This window comes from Sander lucioperca, chromosome 18 (genome assembly GCF_008315115.2).
Source record: "Sander lucioperca isolate FBNREF2018 chromosome 18, SLUC_FBN_1.2, whole genome shotgun sequence".
Taxonomy (NCBI): domain Eukaryota; kingdom Metazoa; phylum Chordata; class Actinopteri; order Perciformes; family Percidae; genus Sander; species Sander lucioperca.
Genome location: NC_050190.1, coordinates 934,361 through 962,179, shown reverse-complemented (window position 1 = coordinate 962,179; position 27,819 = coordinate 934,361). Strand labels below are relative to the sequence as shown.

At 42.2% G+C, this 27,819-nt stretch overlaps 1 protein-coding gene across 3 annotated transcripts in view; it reads left to right on the top strand.

Annotated features, from left to right (window-relative positions):
* si:dkey-288a3.2 (protein phosphatase 1 regulatory subunit 37) overlaps positions 1-27,819 on the top strand; it is a 91,101-nt gene that overhangs the window by 39,532 nt on the left and 23,750 nt on the right. The window lies entirely within an intron of this gene.

Sequence of the window (27,819 nt, the reverse complement as noted above, 5' to 3'; positions counted from 1 at the left end):
GATCAGCGGATCACAAAGGGAGAAAGAGGGTGGCGGAAGCGAAGAGCGCTAACAGAGCTAATGGCTTCAGTGCAAACAGAGTATGAGTTAGCTTCATGGTTAGTTAAAACTCACAGAGCAGTGCTCATCATTAACCGCCCCGGCTGGGATGCCGGCGTTATCAGCGGGGAACCTCTGTGTGAGGACAGATCTCCCGCAGAAGCCCGGCCCGGGCGTGGCTGTTCTTCCTGGCTGTCGTCCGCCACGTTTCATCGCGGGAGATTTACATTTTTTAGAGACGGGACTCTGGTTGTTTGTGAATGAAATAGTGTGCTGTTCTGGCCAAATCATTGCTCTTCACACACTATAGAAACAAAGCGGTTAATTTGTCATTACATCTGTTAGTGTGCGCCAGCCATAAGACGCCACTGTCTGTTTCACTGGACACTGCACAAGTTTGGCATGTTCTCAGACAATGTTAGCCGTTATACAATGATGTAGACAGAGCTGAAATGTCGGGTACTGGTTAGTTCCATGATCTTAGACATGCTGTCTTGTATTGCAGTTAGCTATCAACAATATAATGAAGCCACAGTGGACACAGTGATCACCAAAAGATTATTGGTAGCTGTTGTGGAGCTTTCCATCATATCATACAATCTTCATTAGTTTGCCCAGTTGTCAGGGAATGGGTAAACTATTTATCACAAACGGCAAATGGACTGCACTTATATATCATTCATACGGACAAACGGACTAAACGCTTTTGCAATTTTCCTTTCATTCTTTTTCACACACACACACACACACACACACACACACAGATCTGGCCAACGCTTTGGAGTGTCTTGCTTATAGACACGTGTGAAGACAGGAGGAGCCAGTGATAGAACTACCAACCCTGCATTAGTGGACAACCCACTGTGCCTCCTAACCATGGCCAAAATCATAGATGTTGTTTTGAAGGTTAAGAATGAACTTCCAATCTCAACTTTGAAAACCAGCATGGAGGGGAAGTCCTTGAAAGACTCCGAAAAATGGACATTTGAACATCTACGACATCCATGACCACTTCACCTGCATCTGTGTGTGCAGTGTGATAGAACTGAAAGCTCCAGAGCAGTTTGCAGGGTTTTCCCTGCCATTATAAGTCTTAAGGCTCTGACACACCAACCCGACGGTCGACCGTCGGCAGAAAAGGCAGTCGGACTGATCAGCCTCCCCGTGTTGGTCCAAAAAGTGCCTCAGAACACCCCGAAGAGACGCCGACTTGAGCGTATGTTCTGCGCATGCACGAGACGTAATACGTCTCCATAACAGCAGATGGCGCTAATCTGTATTGTCGCCCAAAAAAATTAAAACCGGCAGCTGATTGGACGAACGCGTCACGTGGGTCTGGCTACTCCCGGATTTCAAAACAGACCATAATGGTGGCTCGTTCAGCATACGATCTCGTATTTTATGAAAATAGTTCACCGAAACGTGTTTCTGAAAACATTTGAAGAGAGAAATAGGCCATGCAGCTGCTGAATCTTCATTTCAGATCAACAAAGGTCAGTTTGAAAGATTTTCGTCAGATTTTGAGAGGCGTTCGTCACACTCATCCTGCTCATCATTTCCGGGTTAGCTCTCCACCAATCAGATTGGTCATTGAGTCCGACTGCCCACTGGCCGATTCAACAAGTCAAATCGGCCCAAATGAAGGCTGACGGCTCCTCAGATTGTCCGATGGCCGATAATCGGGTTGGTGTGTCAGCGCCTTTAGGTGTAGCACCCGAGCACCAAAAACATTGAAAAAGCATCAAACGAAATGAAAGACTATTCAGATTTAATGGTTGTAGTTGGTCCCCAGTGGACTTCATAAGCAAGTTTTGTCGTTACGTTTTTTGAGTGTTATTAATTTATTATCTGCTCTTGCTTTTCCAATGTTTAAGACACCGATATGATGATTATAACACATTCAAATCGCACATTTCTTTTATTTAAAAACATAACATTTTCTTTAGGAAGGACCCCTCAACCCCTCCGCCAAATCTGCGCACCTAAGTCTTCCATAAACCGAGGGAAAACACTGGTTTGGACCGTGTGGTGAGATTGTTTTGTCAGCAGGATTATTTAAGGCATAAAAACATGACCTGGGGTTATGAATTGTGATTTCTGCTGCTCCTCGGCTGTTCATTGACCTCCACCCTGCCTGGTGTAAACAGTACATACCATAGTAAAATGGATACACTTTGTTTTTTCAGCTCTGTAGGAATTTCAATTATAAACTATTGGTGCTTTCATTTAAATTCCTGTCCTAATTTAGAATGAAGGGCTACTGGTGACTGAGGATTACTTATCCTTAACGTCTTGTATTGTGTGATGAATTCAGGCTCACTGTGGTCACATTTGTCATTTGGAGACACCAGTAAGTCATTTGTGTCTCTTGTTTTCCCCCCTCTACCATCCATGGCTGCAGAGGCCCGAGGAAAACGATGCCATAACTTTAATACATGCCCCTGCTGGATTCACAAAATAATTACCCACACTTGCCATCTGTTTGTCATGATTTTATCTCTGCTAACTTATTTGCATATTAAAGCATTAATTAAAATCTCCAAGGAACGGAATGCTTACTTTAAAATTAACTCTGAAGGCAATCCGTGCACAGCTTCCAGAGTTGTTTTATTTTTGTTTGCAGTGGTTTTCTGTTTGTCTGTGTGTTGTTTACACGATTAAGTCTGATTTTTATGAAATGTCTCCTCTGGCGAAAGTCAAGCGGCAAGATGCGCCAGATTTTGGAGAAGCAGCTTTTTTTAAGAGCCATGATGCTTCTGTGAATGTGTGTCATTAAAGCTGGGACTTCTTCGTCTTTTTCTTCTTCCTCACACACCAGAGCCTCCATATTGGCGGCTCTGTTTTCATGCTCCTCTAAGCCGCCGAAAGACGTGATTAGCATTCCCACCATTGTTGGAGTTAGTGTGGCTGGATATTTTAGGGGAATGGTAATAAGGGAATTTTTAAGCTCTGTCAGGTTTTGGAGTCACACAGCTGGGATTTGTCTTGGCGTGGCATATCCAGGTGGGAGGAGTGACGATTGTATTAAAAAGCAAATCTTTCCATCAGAAAACAGCGGGTGGCCAGATCAAGTGTTCTCGCTCAGTCACATTCCCCGGGTCGCCAAGGAATACGTGAAAATCTCATTCTTCTGAAGGAAAATAAGTGTGGGTGTGAATGTGAGTGAGTGACGGAGGGGTTATGGCAGCACGTTGTGTGTGTTTGACAGAGTCACTGATATGGAGTTTGTGTGTTCATACATGTGCCTTCTGCATGTGTGTGGTTTCACCACGATGTGGGGGGTGTGGGGGTGATTGAAGATGCGCATATTTAAAAGGCGAGAAAAGAAGGTGGCAAGAGGGGAGGAAATCTGGGTCCTCTTGTCTTTGTTTACAAGAGTCAGATTTTTCATGTCTGTTGCCACACTGCTCCATTTGATCACTGGCCTGTTTGCTGTTAATTATTAATTATTTACCCATCTAAAATATTCATGCACCCTGGCCCTAGTGGAAAACAGTATTTCTGAGGGGCAAGTTCTGTCTGTAGCCATTGCACGGTGGAGCTGTTACATCCTTATCGTGGGGACTCTGTCAGCCCAGCTAATGCAGTAAACTTGCAGTTCCCCTGCCCGGCGCTCTCTTAATCGCGGGTCGGCCGACGGAGCCTCGGCAGCCTGTTTACCTGTTTGATGCTTAAATATTTGGCTTTGGATTAAGCCGACGTGAGCGTCCTGTCAGCTGTTCCACAGCAGAGGAGTTGAGTGATAACGCTGGAGAGTGTCCTCTCCTGAATGTCGCATGTCAGCGAGGTGTAGCTGTTAGAGAGCTGTCTCACTGAGTGATAATTACAGCAGCATGGAGTGTGTGTGTGTGTGTGTGTGTGTGTGTGTGTGTGTGTGTGTGTGTGTGTGTGTGTGTGTGTGTGTGTGTGTGTGTGTGTGGGGTTCAGTAGTTTGTTTTTGTGAAGGGGGTGGGGGGGGACGGATGGAGCATATGGTTCTCTGAGAGCAAGCCAAAAGGACAACAAAGTAGTTTAATGCTTAAAGGGTTATTTTTTTACAAACTCTACTTGTATTTTGTTAAATAAAGCCTTTACATACACTCGGAGGCCACTGTATTAGGTACACCTGTACAATCTATTGCCATTCAATTCAACAGCTCTTCCACAGATTCCACCGTTATTAAGTTTATAATGTGGCGTTTTGTTGTCAGAAATGTGTAAATGCAAGTATATGTTTATTACTGAGGTCATAGTCAAAGGTGGTGTTTGTACTACATTACTGTATATTGAGAGGTGTTTCTGGTTTTTTGTCCTTCCTATTTGCATACATGAGGGGGTCAGACTATTAGTAACACCTCTGAATATAATGCAGTCCCGTATAACACATCACTAACTATGACATCAATGCTAAAACATGTAAATAAATCAACGCCTGTATGACTAAAAAAAGATAGTAGTAGACTTTATGGCACATCACATGTATTGGATTGCATTATATTGTGCAGGTGTAACATAAAGTGGCCACTGAGTGTAAATGACACAGAAATCCCCCTCAAAGTGCCTGACTTTGATGCCTTTAAACATTTTTTAAACCATGTTTCAAACTCTGTTTCATTCACATTACTGAAGTAGTAGTATCTAGTTTCTTTACTTTAATGAAACTGTGTCTTAAAAACAACAACCAGTCATCGTGTCAGGACAGTTGCTCCCAGGAGCAGGGCTGGACTAACCAACTTTGGGGCCCAGGGGCAGCTGTGGACCCCCATTGAACCCCAAGTTCCTGTTTCCTTTAAGTACTCAAGAGGCTCGCCAGAGGAGCTATAAGGAAGAGCAAGATAACTTCATTATTATTATTTGTATTATTGTTATTGTTATTGTTTCAGAAGCTAAATATTTAGTCCTGTTTCCTGAAGTTTATAACTAGTTATAGAATGAGTTTTTAGTCATTCACTGAAAGCAGCCTCTCTAATCAGTAAAGTAAAACACTCATACATCACTACAAAACATCATTTAAAAAGTCAATGTAGCCTACAGGGACTGTAGAGGGGCAGTGAAGTGTCCATGTGGGTCTCCAAATCAGAGAAAAAGAATTCATTCAGGTGGGTGGAGGGTGGATGATTTTAAAGTGAACATGCGGATTCAGATGAAGAGCCGATTCACGCATCAAGACACTAATAAATAGATAGTGTGTTTGTTACAGGCAAAATTCTTTGTTACATTTTGTTTTACAAAGTTAGGAAAGCAGTATTTAAATCAAGCCTGATGTTGCCTTACTCATGAAAGAATGATCCCTGTCATTTCCACACAGCTTTTTAATTAAACATTGGTATCGGATCACTACTCGTTATCGCTGATACCCAAACTCCAGATATCCGAATCGGTATTGGGACAGAAAAAGTTGGATCGATGCATCCCAAGGGTGAAATACTTCTTTTATCGATGTCCGTTACTTTCCGCTTCCTTTGTGTTGTAATTCTAAACTCGGGTGGATTTAAGAGGACTATGGTTAACTGCTCCTCAGATCTCTGCAGGGTAAATCCAGACAGCTAGCTAGACTATCTGTCCAATCTGAGTTTTCTGTTGCACGACTAAAACTACTTTTGAACGTACACGTTCCACCAAGACAAGTTCCTTCATGAGACTATTTAGCAGAGGCACCGTGACTCTGTCCGCCGCTTAGCACCGGCAAAGACGATTGAGATTGGTTTAAAGAAATGCCAATAAACCAGAGCACGTTTTTCTCCTATCCAGGAATGCTGTGTAGACTAACCAGACCTTCCTCCACAGTGCTGTGGAGGAAGGTCTGACAATGCGAGACTACTGTCAACCCCCAAAATGGATGCAACATTGTTTTTGATGTGTACTCTTTAGTACTTTTCCACATAAGAGTTGAATATATAGCCATAATGAAACATGGCGATGGAAACCAGATTGGCTGATATCTGTTCATATCCATGAAAAGATCTGCTGTGGCTATTCTTTATTTCATCTAACAACCTTGACTGTTCACGCCACAGTTTAGTTTACTGTCTTTAGATCACATTTCTGTGAATGTGAGAGGTACGGCAGTGATCCGAGAACAGATACATGTGTTTGTAGGGGTCTGTGGAGAAATTGCTCTGGGAAATGTACCGCACAGAGGGAACCATTTGAAGGAGTGTGGAGTCTTATTTTAGGAACAGCGTGAAACAAAGAGGTCTCTGGGTATGTTTTCGGGCACCCTTCCTGTCACGGTCAGTCCCAGTAGGGTGACCAGGTGACAGGACGGCCTGACCATGCATGTAGTCGGCACTCAGGTTTCAGTTGCATCATGATGACACTGGTGCTCTGGGGAATAGAGTGCGTAGGCAGACAACAGCAACCAGGCAGAACAAGCCTCCCAGCAACGCCTCAGAGGACAGTGGGGAACGGCTCCGAGAAAGGAGGGGCGGGGGGCGGGGGGGCAGGGTTCACACTGCTCCCAGATCAGTCAGTCACCTACTGGAACCACAGCACACAATACAGCTCACAGAGTTCAGAAAGCATAAAGGAAAGACAACTATTTAACCAAGTGAATCACCGGAGAACTACTCATTTCTAATGACCTAACTAAAGAAATTCACCCTTTAATAGGAAGAGAAACAGAGATTTCACTTCCAATTTTTAATCCAGAATCAGATGTGCTCTTAGTAGTAATTAAACACACTTCAGTCAACAGTATCTAACAAATACAAAATGTAACTGCAGCCAGAATGCATGACCAAGGGACACATGGGAGTTACTCTATATTAACCATAGTTAAAGCACACTGTATTGCAACCTAACATACAGTATCATTATCATCATTGAAGTCATGTCATGGAAAAGGCAACGACTGGATGGTCCAAAACAATCATCACCATTTGTGCTCTATTTCTACCCCATTTAGATTTTTAATTTGATAAAATTGGTCGATTGTGCAAGCAAAAAGTTATAACAACCCATATTTGTGTTTATTGATGCATTGTTGCGGCAACCTCTAGTGCCCGTAGTAATTATCGTGGGAGAAAACCTCTTTTTTCTAACCCTTACCAAGTTTTTGTTGTTGCCTAAACCTAAGGAGTTCCATTTCACACCGTTAAAAAGAACGGTCACGTGTAACGGTCATATGATCACCGCAGTCACATGTTTCAGACTGCCACCGTGCAACACATTCTCACTCCCCTCGCGTAACATACGGACGCTTGGGCATGTGCCATTGGCATTGTTATTGACACTAAAGGTCTCCATTGGCATCATATCGAAACACGCTTGTTCGGGACTCTTGGCGTCACTTTTGACGCTCTGGGTCGGGACGTACGTTTAACTGACATGCGGCACAAGAACGGGACAGGTATAGGAAAAGATGGTGGGTGGGCTTATAAAATGTACGTTTCAGTGACATGCGGGACAAGAACGGGACACGAATCACGGTCTCCTGAGTGAAAATCCTGTGTTGTTTGACCCATCCACCAACCATTCTCCCTACGCGACATTTCGGTCTGACATACTACTCTCTACCATTGTCGCTCTTAATACGACATCATCTTACAGCGCCGCGCAGCTGCTGCTCTGCCCGGTGCGTTCCATACAGACGCTGAATGGTGCTCTTTGCGCCGTTATCTGACGTCGAGAGCCACTGACCAATCGTCCGTATTTGACGAGTTGGGAGTGAGAACGGGTTGCACCATGCTGCTGTTTGACAATGTTAAATAGAACGGTCATCGGCAATCACCCTATTCTGTTGTTTAGGTATGACCTGCCCCTTGGTCTTCTTCGGGTTTATTAATATATCTTATTTTAGAATATGAAGGCTACCTTGTGAGCACAAAATACACTAAAAAAATTCTGGTCTATAAACTACTTTTTGATACAGCACACCTCTTAGTTGATATTGTACTTGCAAATTGAGCAATTTTTGGTGGGGGTCACAGGGCCGATGCATGCATTGCAAGGTTTGTTATCCAGTGTTGCCTCCAGATTTGTAAAACCACAAATTTTCCAGAAAACATGACAGAAAGTCACTCTGAAAACTGTTGACAGGGAGGTCTATGGAACACCCAGAACCAGCAAGGAACCAGGATGCTTGTTTCTGAAAAGATAAACTGCTTGTGTTCATTTTTTTAAAGAATTATTTTTTGGGGCTTTTCCCTTTATTAAGTGACGGTGGATAGACATGAAAGGGGGCAGACACGCAGCAAAGGGCCGCAGGTCGGATTCGAACCCGGGCTGCTGCAGGACTCAGCCAACATGGGGCGAACGCTCTAACTGGGTGAGCTAGAGGCTGCCCCTGTGTTAATTTTTTTAAATGTAATTTTTCAATGCTTTGAGCCCCAAAAAAAATGTATTAATTAATTGTATCGGGGAAGAAACCTCAGCCATATATCTCAAACCCTGGACAGATAAAACTGAAGCTATCTGCATGCATAGATAACACTGTCATTTTTTACTAGTGTTTTTGGGTAAACTGACCCTTTAAAATGAGGAAAGGTTATTCATTTTTTTAAAGAAAGAAAATCAATTACATTGTGATCCATCTACCTAACCAGTGTTCAAGAGAAGCAGACTGTAAATCGTCCCAAAGACAGAATACATTTATGAAAACCATATTCGAACAATTGAATACGTAAATAAAATGTGGCAAGAAAGTGACACGTCAGGTTTCCCGCACTGTTTTCAGAGAGTCTGCTATCAAATCAAAGATGGACTTCACAGACTAGTTGATGACATATTATCAGACTACAGAACATTCATTTTACAAAGCTACACAGCTCCCGTTGTGTCCCTCACTAAAATGCAACATTACTTGTGCAGTCGTCTTTTCCTCCTGATACCTTCTGAAAGGGACAAAGCTGGATGAGTCTCTCCAGCAGATGAGGGAGGGGGCTTGGGTTGCTTAGAGGGAGTTGATGGGGGTTTGAGGGGGGGGCAATCCCCTGTCTCTCTGCAAACACAACAACAACAGCAGCAACACACTCCTCGCTGCACTCCTGATGTATTTTCAGGCAAAAACAGGCATATTTGCCAGCTGTGTAATTTACTGCGGCTCTCATTTGCATATTAAAGCCTTAATTAGCCCCTCTGAGCGTGTGTGTGTGTGTGTGTGTACTAGTACTAGTGATGGGTTGGAGGGTGTAGTGTAATCACTTGGACGTGTAGTCAGGGGAAGGATGGGAAGGGGGATCAGCATTTCGGGGTCTGGATTGGGGCCGGAGGGGAGCAGATATACTTCCCGCCCCGGTTCCCCCTGTGGACCAGCTGGTTCTGATACGGAGCGAGGTGGAGCTCTTTGATTAATAAGACTTGACATGTCTCCTTGTCATTTTTAATCCCTCCGACTCTTCCAAACCAAGAGGTGTGACCTGCGCAATCACAGGAAGAAGGGATGTGTTATTTATCCCCTCAAGTAGCTTTAAAGTTACAAAACCATCTAGCCTGGCTCTGAAAAAGTGAACCTGTACGTCACACCTGTAAAGCTCACTAATTTGAACTGTCTTGTTTATTTTGTACACAAACAGAAATTTAGAAACAACTATTTGTGGTTTCAGCATATGGATAATATAAGTTTAATAGAGATTATATAGTATTTATTCTTGCTCCATCTTTTTAGAATAAATTGTATTGTACAATTGTTCATGTTAATGTGTCCAACCCTCGTTATGCCTTAAGGGCAGCTCTTTAGAGCTACAAACCCAACGTGTTAATGAGCTCTGATGGGTGTAGACTGAAACACTGGTTTACCGCTGACTCTTAATTAAAGGGTTGGTCCACCTAAAATATGGACCAAAAATCACACCTCAGTATTTTTCAGCTGAATGGTGATACACAATATATATCTCTGTATTTTCCACAAAGTCGGCTAAATGTTCAGTTGTAACTCAAAGCCATATGTGGGATGTCACACGCACTTTTATTAAAATAAAAAATGCAAAATGCAAAATAAAATGCAAAGACAGGGTTTCCTTCCCTGTCTAAAAAAAAATATACAGCTGCAACACATGTAAATAAAAAATGATTTATTAAATAAAAACAGGCCTATGTCTGGGAATTCCTTTAGCTGTTTTCTATAACAACAACTGATTGAGTAGAATAACACGTTTTCCTCTCCTGCTCAACAGTGAAACCTACACTGTACATGTACAAGCTGTCAACTTTACTGTTTACTGCTCGCTTGCTCACTTTTTCAAGCACTGGCCCGATCGGGCAACTGGCTGCTTGTATTTCCTGGCCCAATGTAACTTTTACTGGCTGCGGGGTAGTCTCGCCTTGCCAGACCTTCCTCCACAGCACCGTGGAGGAGGGTCTGTCTAGTCCACACAGCATTCTGGGATGGGAGAAAAACGTGCTCTGGTTTATTGGAATTTATTGGCTAAGCTCTGTAAGGAGCAACGTTGCCGCTGCAAAATAGTCTCAGGAAGGAACTTGTTTTGGTGGAACATGTGTACGTTCAAAAGTAGTTTTAGTCGTGCAACAGAAAACTCAGATTGGACAGATAGTCTAGCTAGCTGTCTGGATTTACCCTGCAGAGATTTGAGGAGCAGTTAACCCCTAAATCCACCGGAGTTTAAAATGCCAACACAAAGAAAGCCCAAGGTTGCGGATATCCGGCCTAAATGAGTGAAATCTGGCGGAGTTTCCGTCTGCAACAGAGCAACCCTGGAAGTGGAGCGTAGTGGATATAGGCTAGCTGTGGGGCAACGGGCAATCCTTATTGTTGGACCCTGTAGTGAGCGGGTGAGCCGGGCAGATGCAGCGGGAGAGTGGGGGGCGGGGTTCGCCGAGTGTGTGAGAGAGATGCCCAGGCACGGAATTGTCTCAGCACATATCTCATCTGAAAGTATGTCAATTAAATAAAAAGTCAATATAGCGCCCAGCCCTCTCATCTGTATGGAAAGAAAAGTCACGTATCCTTACCTCTAGTGGTATTGAGCTATGCTATGCTAGTTTTGTGCTACATTGTCTTTCTTCAATCCAATACAAAGGAGGTTAACAGGATTTCATTTGTGGTGCTCACAGCATTGACAAAAATTACAATGCCCTGGTGAGAATAATCCACAGATCTTGCTGTGCACATTTTCATTTCAGCAGAAGTAATAGTCTCGATTAAGGACTAAACTCCATTGTATTGGTGCTGAGCCAGAAATGTCGTAGACATATATCTTTAAACCTGGACATAAGTATCTGCATGGAAAGATATCATTTAGAGAGGAAACATGTTTTTGTAATTAGGGTGAACAGACACACACACTATTGCGTATCAGACCTTCTCCTACTCCAGATATATAGTCATTGTCTGTTTGTATAATACTGCATAGTAATATTGTTTATTTTTCTCACATCCATAGAGTAAGCCCAGCCGACACAGGCCTTCAACAAATGTACATTTTCAGTGGTGAAACAAAGTTTCTTCTTCGAAACTTTATTCACTTTGCAGCTTTGCCGACACACACCACACAGTGCGATACAACATTTCCGAGCAGCCACAAGGTGGTTTTATGCAGAGGAGGCTTTTCTCAGTGGTCATAGCCCAGTAAGTCCACATTCCCCATTCAGACATGCAAGACGCTCACTCAAACATCTTGGCATAATGACCAAAACACTGGAAGTTCTGCAATTGATATGGGCCTCCTCTGCATAAGGGGGCATATGTATATAAGCCCCGCATAAGTGGGGGTATCGGATCGCATCGCCTTTCAACGGGCATGTCCTGAGGCGCCACGCTCAAACAGTCACCCATCAGCAGCTGGCAGCCTCTCATCTGACTACCATGAAGCCCCATGCATGTCTATCTCTCTCGCTCCCTTCATCCACAAGCCACATCCCTTTCACTTTTGAATGGCGGGCTGACTGCAGAAATTGCCCCTGTCCACCATGCGCGCTGAATATTTAACTATGAATATGAAATATCTTGGCAAGACTTCAACCACCTTCAAAAGTGAGAGCCCCTCCAACTCTCTCAGCATACACACACCCTCACACTACCCCCTCTTTTTTTTTGCACTCATGGATCGATCATCCCATCCCTGTATGGAGGGATGTCAGGTGAGGAAGTGGTGAATGATCTTCTCCGGTTGGGCACCAAAGTCACAGATTGAAGGCGAAACTCCCGACACTAAAGCTCTGTGGATGATAAGGTGAGGCTCCTTCAACCCAGCGCCGTGTTCTGGTGGAAAGAGGAGACTGACAGAGTGAGGGAAAACATAACGGCTGAGGAGTTCTGCTTTGGCAAATTGCCTCCTTTTGCTTTTCTCTCCATTCAAGGCCCTCCCTACATCCTCACTGCCAGACAAGTTCCCCCTCTCCTTCACCTTAATCCACAAAGGGGACAGCTGTGTCGATTGCAGATCAATACTGGCCTGCGATGATCAGCACTTAACATGTTCCGTCCCAGACCATCAGTAGGAACCAATTTGTTTATGGAGATTTAATTGAGTTAATGTTTAAAAGCAGCATTTGAAAACTAGGCCTGTGTCAGCTTATTGGGTTTGTGTTTTACCAACCTTCACGTCCCCCCTGCTTGGTATGGAAATAAAAAGGAGGGCCTAAATGGGGGGGAAACAAGTTTTGGCACGTTCAAGGCCACGGTCAAACCATGCTGTCTGTGCTCCGGGCCAGCGATCCTCACCTGATGGATACTCAAGGAGGGAAATGCTTTTATTTGACAGTGTCTTAGCAGTGAATTTCAAGATTTTCAAATAGTAATGCATTTGTTTGATACTAGTGTCTAGAATAACCTAGAGTCAAGCTTTGTCAATCAGAGTCCGAATAGTGTCAATTTTGTTTGAGAAAAATAAAAAAAATATATTATTACAACCCAATGTAATAGAGTTTCTTTTCTGCAGAGTTAATGCTGGAAAATAGCACATTGGAATATCCTAAAACACTGGACTTGTGTATAAAACAATAGACATGGGCTCTTTGTCATGACAGTATCAGGTTTCAGTTCAAGCTTGAGTCATTTTGCTGGGTAAAACTTGGGCTCCGTTTAGGTTCAGGTTTGGTTATATACAAATGTAATTCATTTAGAAATGTTCCTATTTGTTTCTCGGTCTGTGCCAATCATCTGCATCCATGGGTGTCGTGCTGCAGGAACAAAATGCCCATGGAAAGGCAACGAGAGTGTGTGTAGCCAATGCTTTGCATTTGCCTAGCAAGCTAATGGGCAATAATGGTGGAAAAATGCAAAAATATTGCTTCTGGTCAGGTCCAGGTCTCCGTCCAGCGCTTAGCACCACCCAAGACGATTGTGATTGGTTTACAGAAATGCAAATAAACCAGAGCATATTTTTCTCCCATCCCAGAATGCTGTGTGGACTAGACAGACCCTCCTCCGCAGCGCTGTGGAGGAAGGTCTGGCAAAGCGAGACTAAGGCTTTGGTGATGCCATGGTCTGGTCTGCATTGCAGTCCTTAAGTCAGATTTCACATTTTCAGCCCACGTAGCTGAAAGCCTGTAATATAGCAAGTCAATTTTGACATTTCTTTGTCCTGATGTCAGATGTGTCACAGCGTGAAAAATACGGTAACCCAGGTTTATCACCCAGAGGCCAAATTAAAAGGCTCTACAGAATACCACGTCTTTTCATACCGTCCTGTCTTGCATGTCCCTCATCCTCTGTCCTAGCAACATCCTCCACTGTCCATTGCCCCCCCCCCCCAGTCTGGTGCGGGCACCATGGAGGGGAGGTAATTGGATTTGTTGTCACCTCCACTGGCTGGCAGGCCTGGCCTGTCTGCTCAGCTTAGTGATGAAGACATCAGTGTGACAGGGACCCTGGGAGAGGATCAGCTGGTGTCCTGGACGCCACTAATAAAGCTGTGGTCATGCCACGGCCATGCCGCCACGGCTGCAGCCAGCTGTTACCTCTGCCACCTCTCCTCCAATGCTAGTGCCCGTTCCACAGCTTGGGGAGTGTGTGTGTGTGTGTGTGTGTGTGTGTGTGTGTGTGTGGGGGGGGGGGATGACATGGGGAATGAAGAGTGGGCAGCCTTATTAAAGCAGATGCCAGTCCCCCCTTCGCTCTGTTGGAAAGGTCAGAGAAACACTCCCCAAACACTCGTCTGTGGTTCCGGGCAATGCTGGCACAGTGCACCAGTGTCCTGGCATCCCCTGTTCCGTACTGTGTCGCTAGGCATCTTATTAAAGCACTGGCAGGAGGCTAGCCAAAGTCAAGGGCTGTAGTTTAGGCTTCACTGCAGTTGTCCCCTGGTTCACCCCATCAGGGATCAATGAGTTATGTCTCTCAGTGTCCTGCAAAATACACTTTTTAAACAGTGTACTCATTAATGCAAAAAAGAACTTCTAGTTGATCTTCTTACACATGCTTGTACAGTTGTTTGAGAGTAAGTGTGGCTTAGATATAGAAATGGGAAATATTTTCCAGCTTATAAAAATGGATGTGGGTGTTAGTTACAATGGAAACTAGAACTGCATGCAGTTATGACGGGGTCCAAGCCTCCCTGGCACGAGTCGCCCTCGACGACCCGCGTGGCATGCGAAAGCGGAACCCAAAGAGTGACGCGGTGAGGCAAACATCAGGAAATATCGTGAGGTGTGAGCTGCAAGGTCTGTAGTACATTGCAATTGCAAATTTTCCATTTACATTCATTGAGTTATAGGCCAAACCGCGTCTACCTCGATTATAGCGCCCCCTAAGGGCTGATCTTCACCAAATTAAGTTCAGAGCCTCAAATTGCCATGGTAAACCTGATTCTCAAGTTTTGCGTTGATAGCGTTTGAGATTACATTTACATTCATTGAGTTATGGGCCAAAACGCGTCTACCTTAAAAATACAGTGGAAAATAGTAAATTTGAAGTACAAAACAGAAAGTAATCAACATGCATGTCAGTGTTTGTGCATAGCAGTTTGCAACATGTAGTATTATCACACTACGTGTCATATTAAAGCCTTAATGAGTGGATATGAGGCTGACCTGGCACCTGTACACGATACTGTTGGCTGTGCTGTGATTACGTGATGGCAGTGATGGCTGAAGTTAAGACAGTGAGATGAAATGATGATGATGATGTGGTTGTAGTGGGGGCAGTGCAGCATGTCAGTATTGAGGCTGTGACGATGTGATGATAGCATGATGGTGATGACAGTGTGATGTTGCTGACTCGTGATTTCTTTTTATACCATTTCCTACAAACCATGCATTCTTTAGATTGCCACAAGCCAAGCTCCAAATATTTAGATTGTGTTTGTTTTTTTGCTAAAAGTTGGATTTTTCAGGTAAATCCAAAGCCGAGCTTCATGTACCTTTTTAGAACAGTGATGCGTTCACTTACTGTTGGATGTACTGAAGTGATGTTGAACATGAGATTGATATCACATTTTTGTATGACCCCTTCATGTGACCAGATTGTTAAATGGAGTTTTCAGTTTGAAAGCATTACATGAAATCAACCAATAAGAATCTATCACATTAAAGAATTGGCTGAAATGAGTGTGTTATTGCTTTGGAAAGGATATACTCAAAATGTATAAACTTAATGCAAACATGCTTGATCATAGGCAAAGTGCAGTTAGTGAAACCCCTTGATAAACTATTGTTTTATGTGCTCCCAAAATCTCTGCCTTAGATCCAAGAAGTAAGCTGTGTTGCAAGTCATTTGCAGTCTATCTAATCCTTCCTTTCTCTTCCCTGGTCTGTTCTACCTGAAAACACGTATGAATAATCGAAGCTTTGAATAAAAATACAAAAGAAAACAAACACTCCATGAAAACCAAATTGGCCAATATAGGAATAGAAATTAATAAAATCTATATGAAAACCACATGAGTGCTGCATAAGCAATGTGTGTGCCCTTAAGGACGCAAAAGTGTGGAGTAGTCATTATTTCTTTATTTGCTGCATGTATTACTTTTGTCCGTACTATGAATTTAAATATGATTAATAAGGAGGAGACATTTTAGTGTGTTTCACTTTTCATAAAGCTAGGAAAAGGCTGCTGTCCCTTGAATGTTATAGCTTCTTTATTAGATGTTCAGTGGTGAGCACACAGTCCAATGAAGTAAAAAAGTTTGTTCAATGTGCTACAAATATGTTTATTTTTATTTTACTTATTTATTTAATTTAATTTGACTTCATAATTATTTTTTAGTACTATTATTATAAACAATTTAGATCATCGGCCTCTCCATGGGATTTCAATGTGGACACTGAAGACATTTTATTACCAGGTGTAAATGGAATCCGGTTAAATGACATCTATTCAATCTGGATACATGACACATCTTAATGCCAGGTGTAAATGGTGTCAATGTGTCAGTCCTGTGCTGAACTGGTGCCCAATGTCAGCTGGGATAAGCACTTCCAGATAATGGATGGATGGATTTGACCTCTTCTTATGAGGATTTACTTGAACAGTGCCACTCACAGCCAAAACTCTCAGTCTGTCCACCTCAAGCTAAGTGCTGTTCAACAACACAAGCTAATAATGCAATATACACTCACCTAAAGGATTATTAGGAACACCCTACTAATAGCGTGTTTGACCCCATTTCGCCTTCAGAATTGTCTTAATTCTTTGTGGCATTGATTCAACAAGGTGCTGGAAGCATTCTTTAGAAATGTTGGCCCATATTGATAGGATAGCATCTTGCTGTTGATGGAGACTTGTGGGATGCACATCCAGGGCACGAAACTCCCGTTCCACCACATCCCAAAGATGTTCTATTGGGTTGAGATCTGGTGACTGTGGGGGCCATTTTAGTATAGTGAACTCATTGTCATGTTCAAGAAACCAATTTGAAATGTTTCGAGCTTTGTGACATGGTGTATTATCCTGCTGGAAGTAGCCATCAGAGGATGGTACATGGTGGTCATAAAGGGATGGACATGGTCAGAACAATGCTCAGGTAGGCTGTGGCATTTAAACGATGCCCAATTGGTACTAAGAGGCCTAAAGTGTGCCAAGAAAACAGCCCCCACACCATTACACCACCACCAGCCTGCCCAGTGGTAACAAGGCATGATGGGTCCCCCACACCATTACACCACCACCACCAGCAGCCTGCCCAGTGGTAACAAGGCATGATGGGTCCCCCACACCATTACACCACCACCAGCAGCCTGCCCAGTGGTAACAAGGCATGATGGGTCCCCCACACCATTACACCACCACCACCACCAGCCTGCACAGTGGTAACAAGGCATGACGGATCCATGTTCTCATTCTGTTTACGCCAAATTCTGACTCTACCATCTGAATGTCTCAACAGAAATTGAGACTCATCAGACCAGGCAACATTTTTCCAGTCTTCAACTGTCCAATTTTGGTGAGCTCATGCAAATTGTAGCCTTATTTTCCTATTTTTAGTGGAGATGAGTGGTACCCGGTGGGGTCTTCTGCTGGTGTAGCCCATCCGCCTCAAGGTTGTGCGTGTTGTGGCTTCACAAATGCTTTGCTGCATACCTCGGTTGTAACGAGTGGTTATTTGAGTCAAAGTTGATCTTCTATCAGCTGGTCGGCCCATTCTCCTCTGACCTCTAGCATCAACAGATTTCCTTGATTGATTTCCTTGAGGACTGCAGCATACTGGATGTTTTTCCTTTTTCAGACCATTCTTTGTAAACCCTAGAAATGGTTGTGTGTAATAATCCCAGTAACTGAGCAGATTGTGAAATACTCAAACCAGTCCGTCTAGAACCAACAACCATGCTACGCTCAGAGTTGCTTAGATCACCTTTCGTTCCCATTCTGACATTCAGTTTGGATTTCAGGAGATTGTCTAGATCTGGACGACACCTGTAAATGCATTGAAGCAGCTGCCATGTGATTGGTTGATTAGATAATTGCATTAACAAGAAATCTTACAGGTGTTCCTAATAATAAATTGTTATTATTGACTGGTGCTGAGAGAGTGCCAAGGCACATTGTATTTCATTACTGTGGTACTTCGTACTAATATGCATATGACAACAAACATGAACTTGACTTGAACTTATATATTATATTTATTATTTATTATATTATATTGAGTGTATAAATTCAATACCATTTCCATAGGAATGGTCAGGCTGTTCTTATTAACCATTCGTACATATAAGCTACGAAAGTAAAGCACTGTAATTTGTATGTATTCCACGTATTTTTTGCTGAATGCACCATAGTGACTGCCGATGTATAAGACAGCTCTGGTCCGCATAGAGATGAAGGTTGGCGTGGATGGCTGGGACATAAAACACAGGGCTTTCAAGCAGGGAGCGGAGACTTTCACCCAGGAAATGGGTGTTTGTGTCTCTGGAGTACTACTTAAAGGTGCTCTGAGCGATGTTGGTTGATGTCACTTCTTGTTGACGTTCAAAGTATTGTCAAACAAAACTGAGACTAGCTCGCCCCTCCCTCCTCCTCATCCCGTCCCCTTCCCTTCCGTGCGTCCACGCACCAACCCCCACCCCCAAATCCTTCTTGTTGATTATTGGCTGCAACACTGGAACACTGTTTGTTATGTTTGGTGGTGCAGGTTGGCCAGTTTGTTTTTGTTGCCGTTTGTGGAGCCTGGGCTGTCTACAGAGACCACTTTTTTTTTTACAGTGTGTTCAGGGGACAGGCAGCTAGCAGATAGTGAGGAGATGTCCACATGATACAAGCCTTCCGTGATCGTGCACCTCCTAAGTTACCGTATGACTAAGGCTATTTTTTAAACGGAGTCTGATGCAGTCACTCCACATAAAACACACCGAGGCTACATTCACCTGCAGCTAACTAAATGGAGAACGATCAGGGCAGAACAGCATCACCGATCCGTTTTAAACGAGTATTCTCTTCTGGGCTCAGCTAAAAACACTGGATCAGCAGCACATTGCCGTGGCGATCACAACCCAGCCTGTTTGTAACCGGTAGGCTACCGACAGTGTGATCTACACATGCTCAACTGACTTTTATTATTATTACAGACAGTTACCTTGTGCATGGACTAGGGGTGTGAATCTTCACTGGTGTCACGATTTGAATTGATTCAATATCACAATGCGTCACCTCCTCAATATTATTATATATTGCTAAACATGGTTTTCATCAACAAATTCAAGCAGTCTGATATAAAATGAACTCCCCCTTTAATTGTATCTGTTCTTAAAAAAGACACTTCCTGAATGTAGCAGAGTCTAAACACAGCAGACAACAGGCAAAGACAAAAGAAAGCAGCGACTGGAAAATCAACAAGTTACATCATTAGGCTACAATCGAGTATGGTCTGTCACTGCATCGATGCAGAATCGTCCAGGTCCGCATCACGATGCATCGATGCAATGATTAGTTTTTAACACCCCTAGCATGGGCTCACTGTGTGTGCTGATGCATGAACAGGAGAAACACTGAAATGGATATTTGCCGTTATTTTAAACTGACGTGAAACACTGATGTATAAAAACTAGATAGATTAGATTAATTGACCAGTTAATCGGACGTGCTGGAACGCTGTTTCGGATCGTTCCAAACCACTTTAACTCCTGCACATGACTACTTTAAGGCTCGTTCTACCAGTTAGTGAGAGAACAGATCCCGACAGATGGCTTGGTGGTTATTAACGGTGATTAAGATGCTCTCTGACAGATGACCTGGCATGACTAAGGTGTCGGCGACCTATATTCTATTCACACACAAACACACAAACACACCTCACCAACACGGTAACCTCGGAGAACATGTCGGGGGTGACTGCTGCCACCTGAAACATTTCCGTACATATGGCAGCTCAGCTCAGACGGAAGCCACTGAAATGAGCCCTTTCTTTCTCCTCTGCCTGCTCCTTTACATTTCAAATACATTTGTATACATACGCACTCTTATATACTATAAATGGTACCCACCGACATTCTTACATAAGCCGCAAGTACACATGTATGACAAATATTTGCATATATTTACTAATGACTTTATCGGATAATTGCTGTGTGCTGATGAATAACAGCTGCCGTCAGCTGATGACACAGATCCCTCACTTGTCATCTCCTCTGGCTCTGTCCAAACAGTAGAAAACATACACAAAAGTCATTGGAAAAGACAACCTTCCGTATTCCAATTTTAGCGTGAAACTAAATGGCCACAGTGAACAAGACGTTGGGGGGTGGTGCTCTGTTTTGCGTGACAAGTATGACTTTTAAAACAGTCTGTAATTCAGCCGCCGTCATAGACAACACCGAGACAAAACTGATGGAGAGGCAGTCGGCAGGATTTGCCCTCAGGGAGTCTACTTAGGAAATGTCACAGACGGGAAGGCTTTTTACAGAGCCCTGGATTTCATATTCACCTGTGTAAAGACTCTCGAATCTGCTGTGCAGTTTGACAATTTGACCCTAGTCTGTACATTTCCAGGATAAAGCCTGACATCCGGCATGTGAGCCACGATGTCCGGCTTTGCCCCTCACCTACCGCTCTCTGTGTGTTGCCATTCTCAAAATCCTTTCGTTTTGAGAAACAACAAACTTCGAGCTAGCAAGCTACACGCTGAAAATGCCAAGTTTTGAAGAACATTTGGATGGTACAACAAGGCAGGCCTGCTTGGTTCTTTCAGGGAATGATTGTAAAGATTTACAAAGAATATGTTTAGGGCATTTCCTCTCTAACTGGGACGTTTTGGGACTGATTGGTGGGATTACTGTGGACGAAGTACACATGGAGATACACTGGTAAGAGCCAATGATGTTTAACCATGTATCAGCTCATTTAAATAGCTCACGTTACTGGATTGTGTCAACAGTTAACTTCATTTAATATTGTATGTGGCGTTTTCTTTTGTGGAGTGTAAATGTTCCACCAGAACAAGTTCCTCTCCAAGACTATTCTGCAGAGCCACCGTTGCTGCGTCCGGAGCTTAGCGCCACCCAAGACCATTGGCCAAAATAAAAATGCAAACAAACCAGAGCGTTTTTCCTCCTATCCTGGAATGTATGTGTGGTGTAGCCAGACCTTACTCCACAGTGCCGTGGAGATAGAGCTGGCTATGTGAGACTAATTTGACCCAAACAGCCAATGTACAACTGTACGGAGAGTAGCTGTAAACTAGCAAGAAACAGATGCAGTGTGTAACAGTCTGCCTGTGTGTGTTTGTGTTCAGAGCTCAGTTCTCAGTTGTCATTTCCCATCAGACTCTCTTGTGTTTTCTCTGGTCCATGTAACAATACCTTGATGAAGCAGATTCATAGAGCCTCGGGATAAGTGGACATTTTACATGTTATAAATATTTGTACAAAATTCCATGTCAATACAGGCAACAGTTCTTGAGATATTCCAGTCTGGACCACAGTGGAGGACCAACTGACCGTAGAGCCACAACACTTAAAATATAATAAGAGTTTGTTTTTTTTCCCCACAAAATTCTGCTTCCATGTTTCAGGAGTTAGATTTAAATAAAGAAACAGAGCCACGACAAACGGAGCTCTACCTGTGTTGATTCAGAGAGGGAAAAAGTTATAAAGTGTGAAGATCAATTAGGAAGAATTAAAGTGGCGCTGGCTTGGAAGAGCATGGCCGGGGGTCTCTGCGGTGGTCTCTCCAGATAACTAGCAGCCCAGGGCCCTCCATAATCACATGGAGGAGTGTTAGCTTTCACACACCGCTGCTAAAGAGAGGGATTAGAAAGTCACACAGCCTGATAAATACAGGGTCGGATGGAGGGAGGAGAGAGAGAGAGAGAGAGAGCGAGCTGGTAGGTGTGTGTGTGTGTGTGTGTGTGTGTGTGTGTACGTAGTTTAAGGTCAGGAAGCAGCCTTGTCTGTTTTGTTGGAAAGAAATGAAACTATGCAGGACGTAAGTTAGAAAATGATACGTTTAAGGTGAACAGTTTGTGGCTTTGATGAGCACTCCCACGCAGTGCTAAACAGTGACAATAGAGGAGATGCATTATTGTGAAACTCACATTGAAACAGATAAGTCAGTATCAATAAGTCAAGCATTTGACCTGCTACTATCCACCTGTTTAGGAGGATTTGCAAGGAGGACCCGGGCTGGATTCCCAACCGGGCAAAGTGGGCAACTTCCTGGAGACCACAGAGTGGAAGAGTTCCTGGATCCTAATGGTATCCGAGACCAGCCGTGGGTCCAAACTCAGGCCACATCCAAATGATATTCACTCTGATCTGGTTGGAAATAGTCCCACTCTATTGCTGCTTATCTTATTGATTTAACTGACTTTTAGATTTTATTAGAGATGTGCCGAGACCGATACCAGAATCAGAAAAGCCTCCGATACTGCCTGAAATGCTGGTATCGGTATCGGAAAGTACTGGAGTTTGTGCACCGATCCGATACCACGTAATTTAGCGCAGAAGAAAATCTACTTTAATGTAGTTTATTTATGTTATTTTTCCGTTATGACTGACTGTCAAACTAGAGAATAAAAGAAAGTTCTACAGCATGTATTGTTTCATATTTAATAAAGAGTTTAACCTGTGCCAGGCCGTACAACAGTGATAGAAGTCATTTCACATCCATACAGGGATAGTAGTATACAGCTGTTAAAACATAATAAAATCATTTTTTAACACGCTGGTATCAGATCGGTACTCGGTATCGGCCCATACACAAGTTCAGGTATCAGAATTGGTATCAGGAAGAAAAAAAAATGGTATCAGACTATCTCTAGATTTTATTAGATTTTATTTCTTGGACTGTGAAGCACTTTGTGACCGGAGTCTGTGAAAGGTGCTATAGAAGTAGACGCTGCTTGCTGCAGGTCTTGGGCCTGCCTGTCAATAAGTCGTGGAGCAGAGCACACTTCTAGTTCTGATCATGTGCTGCATCATACAGAAATGTGTTTTTTTTAGGCAAGATGGGGAGTGAGTGCTGGAAAAATATCAGGTGTTGCTACGCTTTTTAACTACTTTTGTTGTGGTTGTTGTTTGTATCGGTGCGGATTGTGCCCGGTTTCCTGTTTGGATTGGATCTCTCTTTTTATTTAATTTTTTTTTTTTTTTTATATATTTTTTACATGATAGTGCCAGGGGCTCAATGGTCCCATCCGAGAGACTTCTTCAGTTCTGACTGAACGCTACCCAGCTGGGTTTCTCTAGCCTTCAGTCAGAACTATGACCTGGGTGACTGAGAACCTTCCCAGACTTTCCCACAGTACTTTCTGACTCCCTGTCTGTGGCGCTCAGCTCCGAGCCCTTTAGTTTTCTACTGAAGACGTGAAGCTTCAAAAACAGCTCATATATATACAGTAGCTTCATTTAAAAGGGAAAAAAAAAACACTTAAAATTTCCTAAAACAGCTGCTCACTTTTTATCAAACCAACAGCAGAAAATCATGCATGTTTCATGCTCAGGTTCATTCATGAAAATAATAATTCCGTATTTCTTGTCATGTCACACTAAAACAATTATAGTCACTGTGTCATTTAAAGATGAACATTGATTCAGTTTTGGGTCATTGTGGGGAACACAACTGTGGTTTTGTGACCAACATTTGAATATTTGTCTCTTAAATTCATATACTTATTTGTATTAAAATATCAATATTTATCAGTAATATTGTCCAGTTTTATCAATATCTCAATATTCCCTACAGGCCATGTTGCTGTGGATCAATGCAAACGCTAGACTGGTTTAACCTTATCCCTGAACAGCCTCAGTTAAAGTCAAGTTTATGAAGAAAGCCATCAACCAAACTCCAATACAAAAACAGAGCAATTTAACAAAAGACAAAGCACACACAAAATCTGTCTGTAATGGAAATATAAAGCCTGTTGAATCTGTTACCCCACCATAAAACAAAAATTCTTCTCAAATATCATTCCAAGAGTGAAAGTAGTTTATTGCATGCGTGTATGTTTTTGTTTATGCATACAGGGTCAGAGGAATGTTTTATGTTTTATTCACGCGTCATCTTCGGAGCGTCTCATGTTCAGCCTCTTGGTTTCATCCCTGTGACTTTTATTTTGACTCTTTCTTTTTTTTTTTTTTAATCATCTCTCTCCCAGTGAACCTCCAGTATAATTATCAAATCATAACGTCCCAAATATGTTGGTGTTGTAATTACCGGAAGAAGAAAAAAACACCCCAACATGTACAGTAGAGTGCAGTGAAGCCGGATAACAATGTGTGTGTTAAAACAGAGCGTGGCACCACCTCCCACTCCTTAAACACCCAGCGTCATTTTCATAATTGTTGTAATGAATACTTTAGCACTGGAATAATACTGGCATAATTTTTCTTTTATATTTTCATAGGCCATGTTTAGTCTGTGTACTGCACGTGGCGTGCAAACTTAAGTCATTTGTAGGATTTTAGGACTAAGTACGGTGCTAAAAAAAAATGCATGAAGATAATAAGAAAAGGGACAGTGTTCATACCTTAAAGTTGCACTTTAACACAATTAATCTTTATTTGCTCAACAATCAAATAAAAAAAAATATATAATGTAATGTAGTTGTATTGGGTTTACATTCATGTCTTTATCTCTTATTTAAAGATCACCCAGCTGGATAAATTCTAATGGATTTCTTTCTTTTGTCTGTTGTACCCCCCTGCATTGTCAAAACTTCACAGTCAAACGCCTTAAATACAACATAGCTTTGTTTCTTACTGATGAACATGAAAACACATTCTCTCATCTGAGACACGCACACACACACACACACACACACACACACCCACCCTCAGGGAGCAGATATTTGGTATACAACAGTGACATCTTCTGTCGGAGTGATGGAAGGCTGCAGACAGAGCAGAGAGCAGAGACGTGGAAGAGAAGAACAATAGAAAGGCATCTTAAAGCCGCGCCGTGTGTCTGTCGATGAAGGAACGGCTGGTAATTACTGCCATTTATAGAAAGAGAACAGGGCTCTGTGAGTATGCTCCAAGTGCATTCATTAACATTTACTCAGCGTTATTCCACTTCCAGTGAACAACGGCAAATGAAGTCAGTTCTCTCCGTTTGTCGTACAGTAAGAGCTGCTCAAGTTTCCTGGAGTAGAAAAGGAGCTGATGGACTTTAACGCTGTTATGTACAGTCTGCTATAACTGAAAGCATTTCACAGGATTCTCTGTTGTAGGGAGATTGCACTGCAGCTTTTTTTTTAGCCGGTATATAATATATAATATATATATATATCTTTTTTTTTTTTTGGTACTGACTGAAATGTGTCCATAGCACCCAGCACCAAAAACTGACATCTAATGCCTGTTTTGTAAATTTGCTAATTTTAGACTGTATTTTTTTTAAATTTTATTTAGGCAAAGTTTTCGTATATTTAGACAACTCCATTGTCTGTATGAATATATTCACAGGTATGTACACGAAGACATGTTGAGAAACTGTGTAGCTCTTACTCTGAAATTCAAACTGTTTCTCTTCTTTCTTCTTCAGTTTCCATTTGACGGAATTCCGACTCAAAGTAGTGGCGTGATGTTTGTGGCACGTTGTGTCACTCTGGTGACGGAAACAAAGAGAACATCACTGCACAAAATCTGATTCTGTTCAGAGAGTATTATCTGCTCATATATCTCAATAATATACTTCCAAAAACAAGGTGAAAGGTCACGGCCAAATACGGTTGTTAGTGTGTTCAACATTTATATTTGATCCAATGTGGTTCTTGGCTCTTTATGTTGCTCTGTCGGGGAATTGAATCCTCATTTTATTTTAGCCTTCCCCATTTAACATTTACATGCAAACTCTTAAAAACAGGTTTACAACTCCCTGTAATGTAGCAGTAAATGATGAATATGAATTTGTCAGCACCTGTACCCCATATGAAACATCTGTATCTGGTGTAACATATAATGAATGCTGAATAACAGAATACAGCATAGTCATCATTATTTGTAATTATTATCATAATTATGTAGTGATTTGTCTTCATAGTTTTAAGTTTGGCAGTGAATGATGTGTATGGTTAATAAATGCTTTATAAGGCAGGGTTAGGTTCCTGTGTAATCATATATAATGCCATACTGTGATACCAAGCTGTCATTTACTCTGTATACACCTGTTATGGATGCTTCATAGGAGGAGTTATAATTATTGACAAACCTATAGATACACTCTTGTCCTTATATGTGCTCACAGCTCTTATGTGGTATACATACTACTTATAAATGCTAAATACCCCTGTATTTAGTCAAATAAAGTGTGTGTGTGTGTGTGTGTGTGTGTGTGTGTGTGTGTGTGTGTGTGTGTGTGTGTGTGTGTGTGTGTTCGCTGATACCGTCAAACTGTGATCTTAAAGGAAATGTATAGGAAAATAAATTACTGAATACATTTTGTGTACATAAAAAATAGCGGACTGTTCAGTCTTTTTTTATATATAAAATAAGTGAAACTCTGACCAAAACCTTCACCTATGAAAAAAAAAGTAAAATCAACCGTTTTTTTTTTGCATAATTAGATTTTAAAATTTAGTGGTTTTTTGTAGTACATGTGTGCATTGTGAATACAAAACCTGACAAAACATTGTTCCTTCCTTAAAAAAATCCTGAAATACATTTCTTCTTAGATATTATTGTAGCTGGGCTTGTGCTGAATACAAAACAGTCAGGGTACCTCGATAAGTTCAAATGCACAACGATATCCGAGCATGCTAAAAACATCTGTGTGTGAAAACACCCTCAGACCCCAGAGGGTTAATATGTACAAACTGTGCAATTATCTTTTGTGTAAATTAATATTTTATTTTAAGACTTTTTCTTTTTTTTCCTACCCTGACAAGAGACAAATTCAGGGGGGAAACAGAAAGACAAATTCTGAAATTCATTTGAAATGTATCATATGTGAGTCAGTAAATGTGTTTATGGGGAAACACTAGGCCAGGGAGGAAATCAATAACTTACACACCTCCAAATTTAAAGCACTCGCATTGTTGATCAGCCTCAACAATATGACTTTAAAAAAAAAGACACAATACGCCACTCGCATAACACTTGAAACTGGCATCTGAGATGTCATTTACATATATTAGCATATAAAGTAATTGGCACAGATGCCAAGGAAGCAGCCGCAAACAGATTAATTGTCATCGAGCAGTCGTGGTGACATAGTTAAAAATGAGCTCCTTTTAAAGGCACCAATTATCAGAGAAATTCCAAAGTAACCCTTTTTTCATCAGCGATTCCCTTCCCCACCGATGTCGTCTCTAACACACACACACACACACACACACACACAGTGGAAGACAGACATGTAATATGCATAGTATCAGAATCCTAAATGTATAAATATTGTAAATAGCTGTCTGTCGTCTTTCAAGTTGTGCCTTTGAAATCAGGCCGCACCACATCCCGCTCTGAAAATGAGCACATGTGCCTTTGTTTAGCCCAGACGAGAACAAACAGTGAATTCTCACACACACTCATTGTGAGAATCTGTAATGAATTTTCACAGATAGAAATAAGAATGCCTCTGCTGGGGCTTCCATATGCTGTTTTCTTCTCTTTTTTTCTTTTTTTATGAACACATTTTAATGCTCGCTGAGCCCTGGTTTAGGCACAGGTATTGTTATGCTTTGTGCGTGTGTGCATGTGTGCGTGCATAGGTGTGTGTGTGTGTGTGTGTGTGTGTGTATTCAAATTGATCTGCCTCTGAACCTGAACATGTTCACATTTGACAAACACCATCTCCTTTCCTCTCTATGTTGCTCTATCTCTACACTGATTTCAAAATAAGACTTCATATTACACCTCCCCATGTATCTGCATTAGTGTGAGCCTTTTGACCCTTTAGAGTGTGTGTGTGTGTGTGTGTGTGTTTCAGTGTCCCGGTCGGTCCTGAGTCCTGAGGTCCAGACTAACAGAGTGGAGCCGTTGTTTCTTTACCTCCCTGCTAATAATAAGTGGAAAGTGGTTCTATTTGTAAGG